Source organism: Geotrypetes seraphini, chromosome 5 (assembly GCF_902459505.1).
Source record: "Geotrypetes seraphini chromosome 5, aGeoSer1.1, whole genome shotgun sequence".
In the NCBI taxonomy this organism is placed as follows: domain Eukaryota; kingdom Metazoa; phylum Chordata; class Amphibia; order Gymnophiona; family Dermophiidae; genus Geotrypetes; species Geotrypetes seraphini.
This window is the reverse complement of record NC_047088.1, coordinates 106,531,287-106,548,166: the sequence shown is the minus strand read 5'-3', so window position 1 is coordinate 106,548,166 and position 16,880 is coordinate 106,531,287. Positions and strand designations below refer to the sequence as shown.

General features: G+C 46.3%; 1 protein-coding gene across 3 annotated transcripts in view; it reads right to left on the bottom strand.

Annotated features, from left to right (window-relative positions):
- Window positions 1-16,880, bottom strand: part of FBRS (fibrosin) — a 391,643-nt gene that overhangs the window by 255,327 nt on the left and 119,436 nt on the right. The window lies entirely within an intron of this gene.

The following is a 16,880-nucleotide window of genomic DNA, read 5'->3' as shown; positions in this document are numbered from 1 at the left end:
TGAAGTGGGCTATGATGCAGCCATAGCTCTGGAATTATGAGGTGCAACATGACCCTTAAAATCAGACCTGCTCAGGCATAAGTGAAAGAAATGCAGTCCCCATCCTGTTGGGCATTTAAAAATAGAAATCTGGGTGGACTTTCTGTGTTTTGTTTGCTCCAGATAAAAGGCCAGGGCTCACTTGTAATGCAAAGTGTGCAGTGTATTTTCACTTTTGTGGGCATGAAGTCTAATAAAACCTAGGTCCAGTGGCGTACCTAGGGGGGGGGCGGGGGGGGGCGGGCCGCCCCGGGTACCAGCCCTAAGGGGGTGTTCCCGGCCTTGCCGTTCAGTCCCCCGCCACCCCCGAAGGACCGCTCGCCCCCCTGGCCTCCCCGCACCACCTATGAACAGCCGCAGCAGGATCGCGAAGTCAGCGTCAGCATCCCTGCGCTGCTTCCTACGACGCGATCCCGCCCCTCCTCTGACGTCAGAGGAGGGGCGGGACCGTGGCGCAGGAAGCAGCAGGGATCGCTGACGCTGACTTCGCGATCCTGCTGCGGCTGTTCATAGGTGGTGCGGGGAGGCCAGGGGGGCGAGCGGTCCTTCGGGGGTGGCGGGGGACTGAACGGCAAGGCCGGGAACACCCCCTTAGGGCTGGTACCCGACGCTGACTTCGCGATCCTGCTGCGGCTGTTCATAGGTGGTGCGGGGAGGCCAGGGGGGCGAGCGGTCCTTCGGGGTGGGTCGGGGCATCAGGCCTTCAGGGTGGGGCGGGCGGGCAGGCAAGCAGGCTTTCAAGGGGGAGGGGGTGACAGGCAGGCAGGCAGGCCTTCAAGGGGGGACAGGCCTTCGGGGGGGGTGCAGACATTCAAGGGGTGCAGGCCTTCAAGGGGGGCAGGCAGGCCTTCAGGGGGGTGCAGACCTTCGGGGGGGGGTGTAGGCCTTTGGGGGGGTGCAGACCTTCAAGGGGGTGCAGGCCTTCAAGGGGGGAAAGGCAGGCAGGCCTTCAAGGGGGGGGACAGGCCTACAAGGGGGGGGACAGGCCTACAAGGGGGGGACAGGCCTTCAAGGGGGGGTGCAGGCCTTCAAGGGGGGGGGCAGGCCTTCAAGGGGGGGGCAGGCCTTCAAGGGGGAGACAGGCCTTCAAGGGGGGGAAAGGCAGGCAGGCAGGCCTTAAAGGGGGGACAGGCCTACAAGGGGGTGGGACAGGCCTTCAAGGGGGGGACAGGCCTTCGGGGGGGTGCAGACCTTCAAGGGGGGAAAGGCAGGCAGGCCTTCAAGGGGGGGACAGGCCTACAAGGGGGGGGGACAGGCCTACAAGGGGGGGGACAGGCCTTCAAGGGGGGGTGCAGGCCTTCAAGGGGGGGTGCAGGCCTTCAAGGGGGGTGCAGGCCTTCAAGGGGGAGACAGGCCTTCAAGGGGGGGAAAGGCAGGCAGGCAGGCCTTAAAGGGGGGACAGGCCTACAAGGGGGTGGGACAGGCCTTCAAGGGGGGACAGGCCTTCGGGGGGGTGCAGACCTTCAAGGGGGGAAAGGCAGGCAGGCCTTCAAGGGGGGGACAGGCCTACAAGGGGGGGGGGACAGGCCTACAAGGGGGGGGACAGGCCTACAAGGGGGGGGACAGGCCTTCAAGGGGGGGGACAGGCCTTCAAGGGGGGTGCAGGCCTTCAAGGGGGAGACAGGCCTTCAAGGGGGAGACAGGCAGGCAGGCAGGCCTTAAAGGGGGGACAGGCCTACAAGGGGGTGGGACAGGCCTTCAAGGGGGGGACAGGCCTTCGGGGGGTGCAGACCTTCAAGGGAGTGCAGGCCTTCGGGGGGGGGGTGCAGTCCTTCAGGGGTGGGGTTTAGGCCTTCAGAGGGGGACAGACCTTCGGGTGGGAGGTAAAGTCCTTCGGGGGGTGCAGGTCTTCAGGGGTGGGGTGTAGCCCTTCGGAGGGGGGACAGACCTTCGGGGGAGGGGGGTCCATGGTGTAAAAGTACACAGAGGGAGAGAGGGAAGGGGGGGTTCAAAGATACATGCATATGCCAGACTTTGGGGGTTAGAAATAATGGGTCTAAAAACAGAGGAGTGGGAGAGAGATGGTGCATAATGGGATTTAGGGAGGGAAGGAACAGAAAGGGAGAGAACTTGGAAACAGGGGATGGTGTGGAGGGGGGATAGAGATACTGGATAGGAGGATAGTTGGGAACAGAAAGGGAGAGATGGTGGATCCTGGGGTGGTGGGGAGTTGAGAAAAGGTGAATCTGTGGATGGAGACAAAAAAAAGGAAAGATGCCAGATCTCCGGGAGAGGGAAGGGAAACGGAAGGGGAGAACAGAGATGGCAGACGGATGGTTAGCACGGAGAAAGGAGACCCTGGCAAGCAAGACAACAAGAGCCTGGGACCAACAAGATTTGAATATTGATCAGAGAACAAAAGGTAGAAAAAATAATTTTATTTTCTGTTTTGTGATTACAATATGTTAGATTTGAAAAGTGTACATGAGACAGCTTGAAATGGGAACTTTTCTATTTTTGTGAATGGCAAGGCTGAGTTCAGTTAAAATATATGCTTTATAAGAAAATATAATAATGTGTTTTATAAAGTTTATAAGCATTGCTGGCATACTCGGTGAGGTGTTCCTAGTGTTGGTGGTGGTGGTAGCATGTCAGTGTGTTGAGAGGAAGAGGTAGTCTGGGAAATTCTGCTGAGCAAACTCTGGGCCCATTTCCACCCCCAGTTAGTCCACTCCACTCAACTGGTTCACACACTGAGTGGGTCTTTGGGTGTTATTTCTGGGTAGTTGTTTTAGAATCTCTTCCAGTGGTTTGTCAGTATCTCCTTCTGGTCCAAGGAAGGAAACTTTGTCAACCTTAGCATTGACCTTCAGAATATGTTTGTAACAGCGCTGCTTGTGTGGCATTAGGCTATGTAGTGATCGAAAGAAAAAAACAGACCTTTGCACATTTTTGCACTATATGGTGGGTGTATGAGGAGATTCATTTCCTGCACAGTTAAGTCCATTTTTTCTACTGAATAATAGTATAGGTACAATGAAAGTAAATAGCAAAAATGTTTGAGTAGATAATTAAGGAAATCTTTTTCATATTGCTTGCTTATGGACTGGGAAAAAAGACTGTTCAAGCAAATGTCTCCAGAACTGCTTTAATGGAAAAATGTGATTTTTTTTTTTTTAAGTACTTTGTGAAATTTATTGTTGTTGTGAAATTTATTGTTATACTTTGTTTAAACTTAAAAAGCGGTGTCATTAACAGTGAATCTAATCGAAAAATCGATTCAACAGGGTGAATCGGATCGAATGAAATATTTTTCTCTGAATCGGGCAGCACTATTGGCTACCATGAGAATGGGCTACTGGGCATGATGGACCATTGGTGTGACCCAGTTAGGCTATTCTTATGTTATGTTCTCATCTGTAGGGGCCTTTGTTTTCACTTCTTATTTTAATGTATTTTTTTCCTGGGAACTTATCAGTGTTTTTTTATAATGGGAACAAAAATGGAAGAGAATTAATGTGTGTGGAATGGGGGGGGGTAACTAATTTCTTCAGCTAAATAATTCAATCCACTTCAAACAGACATAGGAGAACTCACGCACCATTCACACACCCTCCAACCAAAAACGTCAAAAGAAAAAAACTGTTCGACAACCTCCTAGCCATTCGAGCTGCAACACTTGACCCCCAACTCTACAACCTATTGACCTCGACCACAAACTACAAAACCTTAAAAAAAGAAATAAAAACCCTTCTATTAAAAAAACACATAAAACCAAACTAACATAATCAGAACTGTCCCAAGCATCACCTGCAACTACTCCATATGTACTTCTGATGTCATGACAATTCAGACATAATTTATGTTATGTTATGTTTGGAATAATGGTTACATAAATGAGGTTCAATAAAAGAAAATTTTCTGTGGGAGCATTTGTTGGAACTTCTGTTATCCTGATTTCTTCTATCTGTGGGCTTTCTTTAGCTAACCTACTTATCTGGGGCTTTCCACTTCTGCAGCTGCCCTTTTCACGGTCCACTTTGCGCTTGCACTCTCTGGGGAGGGGGGGTTGGGTCTGGGCTTGGTGGGGTAGGTGTGTCTGGTAGTTTTGTCTGGGTGGTGGCTGGGTGTTTCTTGGGTGCTTGTTGTGCGGATTGGTGTGTCTGGTGAGCGGTCTGGGTGTTGTTGCTTGTGGGGGTTTTTTTCATTATAAAATATGGCTGAGGGTCTAGTCCGGCTTATTATTCTTGTGGGTTCTGGGGTGGGATTTGTTTGCTTGCCCCAAGTTTTGGCCTTTTGTTGTGTATTGCTATGCCTCTCATTGGCAATTTTCTCTTGGGAGAGGCTTGTTCATGCTTGTTGTTGCTGTTACTCTCATTCTGTGTTCTTTTTGATAATGTATAAGTTTCTGTACAGACCATGGTTGCTTGTCTGGACCTTTTGCCATTCTCAATAAAAATACTTTGGAAAAAAAAAAAAAAAAAAAAAAGAAAATTTTCACTGCCTGTTTCTATTCTGACCATTTATTCCATTTCATGGTTATTGCAAAAAAAAAAAAAAAAAAAAAATTTTACATGAGGGGGGGGGGGTGTCAAAAAATGATGGGCCCCGGGTGCCACATACCCTAGGTACGCCACTGCCTAGGTCTGCTTATTTAATGCATTTTAACACTATTAATGCACTAATAATTTTAATATATTAATCTCCCTCCCCATGGAAGACCTCTGAACTTGCCTGTACAGACGGCAGTGCTAAACACATGCTGCTTCTCTCTCACCAGAGCCCTCCCTCTCTAGCATCCTGCCCACAGAAACAGGAACTTTCATCACAGGAGGCAGGACACTAGAGAGGGAGGGCTCCAGTGAGAGAAGCAGTGTAATTAGTAGTGCTGCCCAATTCACGATTCACCGATTCGAATCGATTCAATTCAATTTTCAAAAAAAATTGGCCTCCCGATTCAATAACTGATCCTTCCCCCGTGCCTTCTTAAAGCAGGAGTAAGATATGTCACAACCGGTCATAAAAACCCTTATCATATTGGTTAGGTGCATAAATGTTATCCAATACCACTGATTTCCCTTCTATAAGCGCTGTACAAAAAAAACCATAGCCGCCTCCCAAATTAGTTGCACAATTTCAGCTCCTAGTACAATCTCTAATCCTAAGTATTCTGGACTACTACAACATCCTCTACCTCCCCTGCCCTGCAATAATGATTAAACAACTACAAACAATTCAAAATACAGCTCTGAGACTCATCTACTCATTGAAGAAACATGACCACATTACTGAGGCATACATCGATTCACATTGGCTTCCAATCCAGGAAAGAATACAATTTAAATTCTACTGTATACTATTTAAAACTATAAACAGAGATAGCCCAATCTACCTAAACAACTGCCTCATCCAAACTACCTCTACCAGGCATAGAAAAACACACACCCCATTCACTTACCCCCCAATCAAAGAAGTAAAATGGAAAAAACTATACAATGGCCTACTAGCCACTCAAGCAACAAAAAAATAGATAACCAAATCTCCAACCTATTGATAACAACCCCAGACTACAAGATGTTCAGAAAGGAAATAAAAACTATACTCTTCAAGAAATCCCTGAATAAAGCTTAATACCACGAATACCTCCTTCTTACCATCCCCTCCCCCTGATCCAAGGTACACCTGGCGGGGGCCTCCGCATGTGCGGATCACCAGACTTGATGGACCCAAGGTCTGATCCAGAGATGGCAATTCTTATGTTCTTACTTAATCCTCTCTTGGAAACGATCTCTGATCTAACTTTGTAACCCTTCTTCCATAACTCTTTTTGTAATCCGCTTTGAACCGAAAGGTAATGGTGGAATAGAAATCTGTAATGTAATGTATGAATTTGAATAGCCACACCTCTACGAAAAGTATGGCAGTCCCATACCACTTCCCCTGAGCTCAAGCCACTACCAAGTCTCCACTCACCCAGATTTCAATTTAGCATGCTCAATGTCCTTAAGGTGGGTTTCCTGGAGCATAACCACATCTGCCCTAAGTCTCCGCAGGTTCTGCAAGATTTTCATGCATTTCACTGGGAAGTTAATGCCTCCCACATTCCAGGAAACTATTCAGACCATTTTATGATAGTAAATTCTTTGAAAGAACACAATTCCAACTTATAGTACAATCCCTAATACTAGGTATATTGGACTACTGTAACATACTCTTCCTTCCATGTCCTGCAACTACGATAAGACAACTCCAAACAATCCAAAATACAGCTTTGAGACTCATCTACTCATTGAAAAAACATGACCACATCACTGAAGCCTTCATCAACTCACACTGGCTCCCAATCCAAGAAAGAATCCAATTCAAATTCTACTGCATATTATTTAAAACCCTACACGGAGACAGCCCATCATACCTGAACAATCGCCTCATCCAAGCACCCAGTACCAGACACAGAAAAACGCACTCCCCATTCATACCCCCCCCAATCAAGGAAGTAAAAAGAACAAAACTACACGACGGCCTCCTAGCCACTCAAGCCGCAAGGCTGGACAACCAGATCTCCAACCTTCTGATGACCACCCCAGACTATAGGACGTTCAGAAAAGAAATAAAAACCACACTTTTCAAGAAATTCCTGAAGCAGCAATAACAACACGACCTCTAAATGCTCTTAAGATCTACAACTTACCTCTCTAGCTAATCATTGTAACTCTGTTTTTTAAATTAACCTTTTGTAATCCGCCTTGAACCGCAAGGTAATGGCGGAATAGAAATCCCTAATGTAATGTAATGTAATGTAAATGTACCAGCCAGAGAAAAGGTTTATTATTCTTCCCCCCTGGGAACCGTCCCAACCTCCGGCCTCCAAGGGATACTACCACCACTGCTCCAAAAGATGTGGGGTACCAACACCAGCCCAAAGAGAGCAGATCCCTCTGGACAGCAGTCTCCACACACATAAAAACAAACAAAAAAACCCGGAAGAAAACCCACCCCTGCAAAACAAACCACAACCCAAAATTCTCTCCTCATTCCCCCAACCCCCCCGCAACTGCCCACCCTACCCCAACAGAACCTTCCCTGACTTCCCTTTTCCCACCATTTTCCAAGAAAGAGAATGGATCACCATAATGCCTATCCCCCAAAATCTTAAGAGATGCCTAAACGCCCTCTCCCCCAACTCCACTCCTAGAACAGAAACAGTCCATCCCCCCTTAGTGCAATCTCCATTAGATCAAGAGGCAAGAAAGCAGAGGGGTGAACCATTTAGGGAGATAGGTGAGCAGCATGCGACTCTACATCCATACCCTACTCCCGCCCATTCCCTTCCCCCAGACCCAACATCCTTACCACAAGTAGAACACTACCCAAACATACTAAACCACAACCACACTCAGCAGAATTCCCCTATCCACAAACAAGTCCCACCACAGTATGAACTCCAGTGATTGGGGGCCCGTCTCCAAACAGTCACCCACCTCCAACCCACATGGACAGAAGCTAGATTCCAAGGCTTGATCCTCCACTAGCCTGTCTCAAACTGGTACCCCAAACACTGACCAAACTTAGTCCAAACGGCCAATTGGCATTCCTGAAGAAGTCTCCAGCTGTACACCAGACAAATCATCAACCACTGGGCACAGGCTACACACGATCTTTCACCAAGTCCAAGTGAGTAACAAAGTACTGCACCACTGCTGCTGATTCATAAAATGTGGTGGAGCCCTGGTGAGTGATTCTCAAGCAGGCTGGATATAATAGCGCAAAGTGGACTTTGTGGGCGAATAGACAGAAACAAATGAGTGCAAAAGCTAGTCTCTGGAGTGCCACTTTCTGAAAGCACAGGATAGCAGAGTTACTTACCATAATGGGTGTTATCTGGGGACAGCAGGCAGATATTCTCACATGTGGGTGATATCCTGGTATGGACAATATGAAAAGTGAACTGTCACTTTGCATTTTAAGAAACTTTGCGACTGCCCACACCACACATGCGTGAGTGCCTTCCCGCCCAATGTATGCTCACGGTACCTCAGTTTGGTAATCAAGCTAAGAAGCCAACCGGGGAGATGGGAGAGGATGTGAGAATATCTGCCTGCTGTCCCTGGATAACACCTGTTATGGTAGGACAAGCAGGCAGCAATTGGCGTTGTAGCTGCAGTTTATCAAATCCTGGACAGGAAATTATTCTCAATAATAATAATAATAATAACTTTATTCTTGTATACCGCATTACCATGGAAGTTCTATGCGGTTAACAGAAGAAGAGACTGTACATTTACAGCAATGTTACAATTTCTTTAATGTTACATTTACATTTTAGACGATACATATTCGGTCAAGTTACCTTTACATTTTTGACAATAAATATACGGTGAAGTTATTTTGGCAGCTAGGTTATATGTTCAGAGTGGTTACATTTGCTATAAGTTAGATACAGCAGTGTTACAGATAGCAGTGTTACATGAGGCGGTAAGGGTCTAGGGGGGGAGAGGTCAGAAGGGAAGGGAGGAGGAGGAAGGATAAATCAGAGGAATTTATCAAAGAGGTAGGTTTTAGTTAACTTGAGGCGGACAGTGGCATTTTGTACTATTCTTAGGCGTTTGATGGTGTTTTTATAGGCTCCTAGGTATATGATATTACAGTAATCCAGTATGCTTAAGATTAATGATTGGACCAGTAAGCGGAAGGAGAGGTGGTCGAAGTGGTGTTTGATAGTGCGAAGTTTCCAGAGGGTACAGAAGCATTTTTTGACCTGGGCATTGGTATGGTCTTCGAAGGTTAAGCATCTATCTAGGATGACTCCGAGTATTTTTATGGAGGGGTTGATAGGATAATCTAGGCCATTCAGTTTTATGGAGGTGTTTGTTATTTTATGGGTAGGGCTTGCCAGGAAGATTTTGGTTTTTTCAGTGTTCAATTTTAATTTAAATTGTGAGGTCCATTGTTCTAACTTGGTGAGGATGGAGGATGTGAGTTGTTCCGTCTGTTGGGTGAATGAAGTTAGGGGGATGATGATGATGATGTCATCAGCGTAAATGAATGATTTAAGGTTTAAGTCGGCTAGTGTCCGTGCTAGAGGTGCCAAGTAGATGTTAAAGAGGGAGGGGGATAGTGGGGAGCCTTGTGGGACTCCACAGGAATTACGCCATTGATGGGAGAAGGTTCCATTGCTGTGGACTTGATAGGTACGGTTAGTTAGGAAGCTTGAGAACCAGTGAAGTACTTGGCCGGAAATGCCGATGGAATCAAGGCAGCGGAGCATGATATCATGGTCGACCAGATCGAAAGCGCTGCTTAGGTCGAATTGGAGTACTAGGGCGCTTTTGCCCAGAGAAAATAATTGGAGGAGGTAGTTGGTTAGAGAAGCTAAGACCGTTTCCGTGCTGTGGTTTGAGCAGAAGCCAGATTGGGAATCGGGAAGGATGTTGAACTTTTCTAGGTAGTTCATGAGGTCATGGTTAATAAGGCCTTCCATGAGTTTTTGGAAGAGTGGTAGGTTGGCGATGGATCTATAGTTGGTGGTGGAGGGGATGGGTTCTTTGTTGTTTTTGAGGCGGGGGAAACGAGAATGTGGCCGAGTTCAGTCGGGAAGAGACCAGTGGCAGGCATAATGAGACCCAATTGAAGAGTTCGGCTATGAATTGGGGGGGGGGATTTAATAATGGTGGGTGGGCAGTTGTCTAATAGGCAGTTGGAGTTGGCGTATTTTGAGAAGAGTTTGAGAAAAATGTTCCAGTCTGGGCTTTCGAATGAGCTCCAGGTCATGTCAGCCCTTGAACCTGTTGTGTCTACTGCTGGAAGGTTAAGTATTGTCTCAGTATTGGGAGTTGTAAGTGACGATTTTAGGGTTCAGATTTTATTGGCGAAGTGGTCAGCTAGGATTGTTGCGGGGGGCGAGAGTTCTGAGCTAGAGCATTTATGAGAATCGGTGTCTAGGAGGGAGTTGACTAATCGGAAAAGTGCTTTGCTGTTTAGAGAAGGGGTGTTGATGAGTTGAGAGTAATATTTACTGCGTTTTTCGACTATGAATTTTTTGTATTCGCTGACTTTTTTTCACCAGTTAAGTCTGTCATTGTCAGTCCCTGATTTGTGCCATGTTCATTCTAGTTTCCTTACTTCGCGTTTTATGGCTAAGAGATCCGCATCAAACCATTTGTTTGAGGGCCGAGGGGTTTTTTTTGCGGGATCTTGGAGGGGCGATGGTGTTAAGGACTTGGTCGCTGAAGTGTTTCCAGTCAAGGTGGAAGTTGGGGTTGGGGTCAGGGTTGGAAATGAGGGTGTAGTGGTACCAGAAATCTACAGGATTAATTTTTTCTCTTATCCAGGTCATTGTCTTTGTTTGGTTAGGTGTGTATTTCATGTCTGGTTGTTTTTTGAGCCAGGATAGTTCAAAATGGCATAGGAGGTGGTCGGACCAGGGGGTGTTAGACCAATTTTGTTTTGTGAGACTTATGTGTGGAGTAGTAGAGGGGTTGGAAAGGAAGGTGACCATGTCAAGCTGGTGTCCTTTATTGTGTGTTGTGGTAGGAGGGGGTTTGGCGAAGCCTAGTGATGTGAGGAAGGAGTATAGGTCTGCAACATTGGAGTTTTCTTCTTGTTCAAGATGAAGGTTGATGTCTCCTGCTAGGAGGTTGTGGGTGCCAGCTACCGAGTTCGTGATAAGAAATTTGAAGTAGTCTTCTTTTGCAAGGTTCCATTTATTAGGGGGGATGTAGAATAGCGTGATGTTGAGATTATCGATAAGGTCGGTTTTAGAGATTTTGCAGGTGAGGATTTCTAGATCATTGGTTAATTTGGAATCTAGGATTTGGAAGTGAAAGTGGTCGCGTAATATGATGGCCAGGCCACCTCCCCTTTTGGAGTTTCTTGAGATGGGGATGATTTTGTAGTGTGGTGGGAGAATGTCTGCTATGATGGCATCCTGGTCGGAAATGAGCCATGTTTCTGTTAGAAGTACAAAATCTAGATGGGTTTCTTCTAGCCAATCTTTGAAGAGTTGGGCTTTGTTTCTAACCGAGCGAATGTTCAGGTAGGCGCCAGGGAGAATGGATTGTTCTAGGGGGGCAAGAGTTCCGTGCGTTGTAAATTCTTTAGGAATCGTTTTCTGTTTTGTGTTGGTCTGGGTGGGTGGCGGGTAGTGTGGATGACGGGGATGAGGAAAGGACCTGTTTCTGTGACGTCCTGAACGAGTTGGTGGGGTCGGAGGGGTTTGTCATGTCCCGGGATTCTAGTCCATGCGATGTAGGTAGGTATAGGTTCAAAGGCTAAAGCTTTAGAGATCCAGCCTCTTGTAGTAAGCAGGTAGAGAAGGAGAAGGGCAGTGAGCTTGTGGGTAGGGCTAGACATGTTTGATGATAGGTAAGGTAGCTAGGGGGGGATGAACAGGAAGAGGGGGGAGGGCAGACTGAAGGTGCAGGGTGGGAGGAGAGACAGATGCTTGGGTAGGGGTGGGTAGATATGAAATATTCCGGATAGGTAAGGTGTTTGTGAGCAGTAGAGAAAGTGGGTCTGTGGACAGATGAACAAGTTAAGATTATGAGCTAGATAGGAATATAAGCAGTGTGTTGTAAAAAGACAATGAACAGTTCTATGAGATGGAATATTGGTTTAGGTAATCATGATTAAAGGCATAAGCAGTTGAACAATATGGATCTTAAGTTTAAATGGTATTAAAAGGCAGGAACAGGTAAGAGTTTGATCCGAGTGGCAAAACTTTCGGCGGCCCTCAAGTGGGCGAAAATTTCGGCAAACAGTGAAGTGGGCAAAAACGAGCCCGAAATATCCTGTAGACAGGAGGTTTTTGGCGGCCCTCGAAAGAGCTGGGGAGATGATTTGGCTCGGAAGAAGAGCCGAAGCAGGGATGGTCTTTGCGGCGTCAGGCTCTCTTTAGCGGCGTGGGCTGGTTCCCGCCGCCGAATCTCGAAGGAAAACGTCTCCTCTCCCGGCTGGCAGTGGGGGGGAGGCAGAGCGGGGCTCGCTTACCCTGCAAGCAGGGCCAATGGTGTCTCTCGCTCACTTTGGCGGCGTGGGCTGGTTCCCACCGCAGAGTCTTGACGGAAAAAGTCTCCTCTCCCGGCTGGCAGATCAGGAAGCTTCACCAGGACGCTTCACAAAGGCACGAGCTAAGGCGCACGCGCCTTTGCCGTGCGTCTTAGCCACATGCCGAATGGCGGCGATCAAATGAAGCAACCCCGCTGGTTCGGGGGAGGGGCAGCGCGGTGCATGCGTGCCTCTCTCGGGCTGGATCCCACTAAAATGGCTGGGCTCAGGCGGCAATCAAATGAAGCAACCCCGCTGGTTCGGGGGAGGGGCAGCGCGGTGCACACATGCCTCTCTCGGGCTGGATCCCACTAAAATGGCTGGGCTCAGGCGGCGATCAAATGAAGCAACCCCGCTGGTTCGGGGGAGGGGCAGCGCGGTGCACGTGTGCCTCTCTCGGGCTGGATCCCACTAAAATGGCTGGGCTCAGGCGGCGATCAAATGAAGCAACCCAGCTGGTTCGGGGGAGGGGCAGCGCGGTGCACACGTGCCTCTCTCGGGCTGGATCCCACTAAAATGGCTGGGCTCAGGTGCTCTTAAGAGAGTTGCACCAGTACTCTTGGCTCAAAAGCTGGTACCATCGGTGCAACAGGGTGTCTAGGAGGGGTGGCCTTGGCGAGGATGCACGTCCTGGAGGAGACAACACCTGCGGAGATTGAGAGCGATGACGTTGCTTCTTTTTTATTATTATTATTTATTTAAGTTTAAATAATATTATCAAGAACACCTTCTTGTACAGATTATTGAAAAATAATAATAAATTTTTTTTTTGTATTCTGCCGTACCCGAAAGTTCTAGGCTGTTCACAATAATTGGACATGATACAAACAGTGCAAGTTATTTAGAAAAAAAAAGGAAATACATATAATATAAAATACATGTGCTATAAAAGAGTGTGGAGAATTTTACAAAGAATAAAAGATAGAATTGTAAAAATGTATTTAAGACCCTAGCCTGTTGAATAATTGAGTTTTTATCTGTTTTCTAAAATCAAGATAAGAAGAGGCTTCTAATACAAACTTGGCAAGCCAAATATTTAATTTAGCTGCCTGAAAGGAAAAAGTTCTTTCACAGAACCTTTTATACTGGCAAAGTTTTACTGAGGGATACGCAAACAAATGTATTCTTTGAGATATAATGAATAAGCATAAACAACAAAAGAAATTTTTGTTACTTAATCAATTTTATAGTCCAAAATTTTGGATCCAAGAATCTAATGAGTGAAAACCAAAATAAGGCAATCATGGGTTTTCACCCAATTATCAAAATAGGCTAATAATCTGACTATGGTTACAGGAGCATTAATAACACATTAACTTATTGTTGTTATCTTCCCCTTCAAGCCTTTTCACAGAGAGAAACCCAGTTAACTGTGCCGGTTCAAAGAATATATATGTGTCAGATCTATATTTAACAATGTATTTACATGGATATCGTAGCAAAAATGCACCCCCCCCCCATCGCTGTTACCCCTGATTTAAGAAGTTTCTGGGTTTCCTTTGTCACATCTGGGAACATCTGAACTTTTTGTCCTAGGAATTACTTATGCCTATTTTTAAAGTACAATTTCAGAATCCAATTTTTGTCGGGTGACAATGCCACCATGACTAATAAAGTAGTTTGTTTAACTAAATCTTTAAGAGATGTTTCCAAAATTGTTGTTATATCCATCTGTGGATCCGGATCTTGTACTAAAGATGGTTGCTCTTCTTTTTTTTCTTTTTTTGGAAGATAATATATCTGTGCAAAAGGGGGAAATATATCCTCTGGAACATTCAAGATGTCAACAAAATATTTTTTTAATATCTCTTTAGCGGACATTGATGGAACTTTGGGGAAATTTAATATCCTAAGATTATTAGAACAAAAATTATTTTCTAGATTTTCCATCTTCCTTCTTAAGTTGGTATTGTCCTTAATCAAAAACCCCTGCAGCTGTTTTACATCTAAGAGCTCTTTTTCCATATTTTCTACCTTTGTTTTTATAGCCAAAGTTTCTTGCTTGAAATTTTTAAATTCTTCTTTATATTCAGAAAGTTTCTTTTCCAAGTTCTTAATTTGTGGGGACAATGTTTGTCCCAAACTAGCCACCAGGACCCAAAGGGAATCAAGGGTTATGTTGGTGGATTTTGTAACAGTAAAAGTATCTATAGGCATTGGTTTGAAATCCACTGTCCCTGTCCCTGAACATTCATCTTGTTTCTCTTCTTGCTCCAGTGGTGTTTCAGCAGCAGGATCGATCTCTTCGAGAACCTGGCCCAGTATAGTCTCCCGGGGGATAGAGTCTGCCTCTTCGGACAGAATGTCCTCCCTCGGTGAGCTGGCTCCCTGTGGCTATGGAGGTGGGGCCCTATCATCGGGGCTCAGCATTGATTCCAGCCCAAAGAAATTAGCCGTGGCTTCACTCAGTGCCAACGTCTCTTGCGGGCAATTCCCTGATATTACCGACTCCTGCTGCCAGCGGCTCATGAAATCCTCAATAGTTACTGAATGAGGGGTCCCCAGGCGCTGCGAGGCTGCAGCAGTACTTTTACCCCTACACTTCGGCATTCTCAGCAGCGAATCAGATGTAACAATGGGAACTATTCTTGACGTGTCTCACCCCCCAGTCAGATAATCGTAGCCATCTTGGATCTAGATGACGTCGCTTCTTAGCCATGCATCAAGGACTCGATACTGATGAGGCCTGTGAAGTTGGCTGGGAAGAGAATAGTTTCTTAGCTGGCATCCCCGATGCCTGAATGACATCCGATTCCAATGTCGATGCTGTTACTGCTGGTACCGCTGGCTCGGAATGCTTGCTGGTGTCCATTGCTAAACTGAACAGCTTTTCCTGTTGGATGTGACACGCTTTTAATGAACACTTCTGCAGGGTAGAACAGCGCAGGCAGGAGTCCACACGATGCTCAGGGCCTAAGCACTGCAAACACCCGCTATGTGGGTCAGTCAGAGATATAGGCTGCAGGCACCGATAGCACTTTTTAAAACCCATCAACGGTTTCGACATGGATGGGAATATAGCGTCAGAAAAATTAAACTCAATGTTTATAGCTTAATCGAAAGGAAAAGCTAAAAAGCCCACTAAAGTGCTAATATGCCAAACGAAAAAACCCCGAAGGGGCCAGAGCCCGTTGTGAGAGAAAAAATTATATATTTATTATATATTTATATATATTTATTATATATTTATATATATTTATTTTTAACAAACCGAATAAGAAAATCTCGTTAAAAGAACAAGGTTAATGGCTAAAAGCCAAGGAAAAAAAAAGCACACGTTACAGACGAAGTCTAGAACACAATTTCTTCGCTCTGTGGAGAACGAAAAACCGAGGTATCGCAAGCCTACATCAGGCGTGAAGGCACTCGTACACATGCAGTGCGAGCAGTTGCAAAGTTTCTTAAAACTTAAAGTGACAGTTCACTTTTCACACTGTCTGTACAGGGCTCTGTGGATGACATCACCCACCCACATGTGAGAATATCCTGTCTAGGATAACGTGATCATCATATGTTACCAGCTGGGCTCCGTGAAATGCCTGTAGTATTATACTTTTGTGTTCATAGCTCAGGAGCCCGAGGATAATTACTCGTGGCCAGGCCAAGGAGTCCCGCTGCTGTCCTAGCCTTTGGGCCCATTCGATCCTCAAGGGGCCCACTGACTCCGGGAGCTGTAAATTCCTAGCAAGCCAGCGCTCCATAAACAGGTGTAGATCAGCTTCTGGTAAGGCTTCAGGGAACCCGATGAACTGGAGATTGTTTCGCTGGGTCCTATTCTCCAGGTCCTCGAGCCGTTCCTCCAAGGCCACAAAGTGCTGTTGGGCATTTTATTGTGTGGTCTCCACTACGCTCACCCAGACCTCTATGGGAATTATCTCGTTTGACCACTGGGTTTTGAACATCATCAGGGCGGAGCACAGGATCTTTTCAGTATCACATTCCACTTTCTGGTCTTGCACATCATTCAACATGACTTCCACCTTCACTAGGAAGGAAGGTACACTTGGTTACCTATGCTACTGCAGAATCCACCGGGTCGCCCTTGTCTAGCTGCCTATTTACTCTCTCGAAGTGCAGCAAGTTTGTCAAACAAGATCTGCTTTTGCTGAAACCGTGCTGGCTGGTCCTCATCAGACTATGTCCGTCAAGGTGATCAATGATGCGGTCCTTTATCAGCGCCTCTCTCGGTACCGAGGTCAGACTCACCAGTCTGTAGTTTCCTGGATCAACCCTCAAACCTTTTTTGAAGATCAGCGTAACATTCGCCACCTTCCAGTTTTCTGGAATCTTTCCCGATTTAATCGACAGATTGGCTATTAGTTGAAGCAGTTCAACTATAGTCCCTTTCAGTTCCTTGATGACCATTGGATGGATGCCATCAGGTCCTGGGGATTTATCGCTCTTAAGCCTATCGATCTGCCTGCATACCTCTTCTAGACTGACCGTCAACTCTGTCAGTTTCCAGTCTTCGTTTCCAGCATATAGCCTGATGGGTTCCGGTATGCTGTGTGTTTCCTCTTCGGTAAATACAGATGCAAAAAAATGTGTTCAGTTTGTTGGCGATTGCTTTGTTCTCTTTTAGCACTCCCTTTATTCCATGGTCATCCAACGGTCCCACCTCCTTTGCAAAATGTCATTTCCCGCTTCCTTTGCAAAATGTCATTTCTTTAATAAGACATTAACTATTTTTTTTCTGAGGCCCTCCAAGTACCTACATATCCAAAATGTGGCCCTGCAAAGGGTTTGAGACCATTGGTCTCAGGCATTCTCTGGCTGCGGGTGGATGGGCCAGCAATCAAGGACTCCCACCCCTGAGATTTCTCACACAGCGACTGGGGGATAAATTATGCATCCAG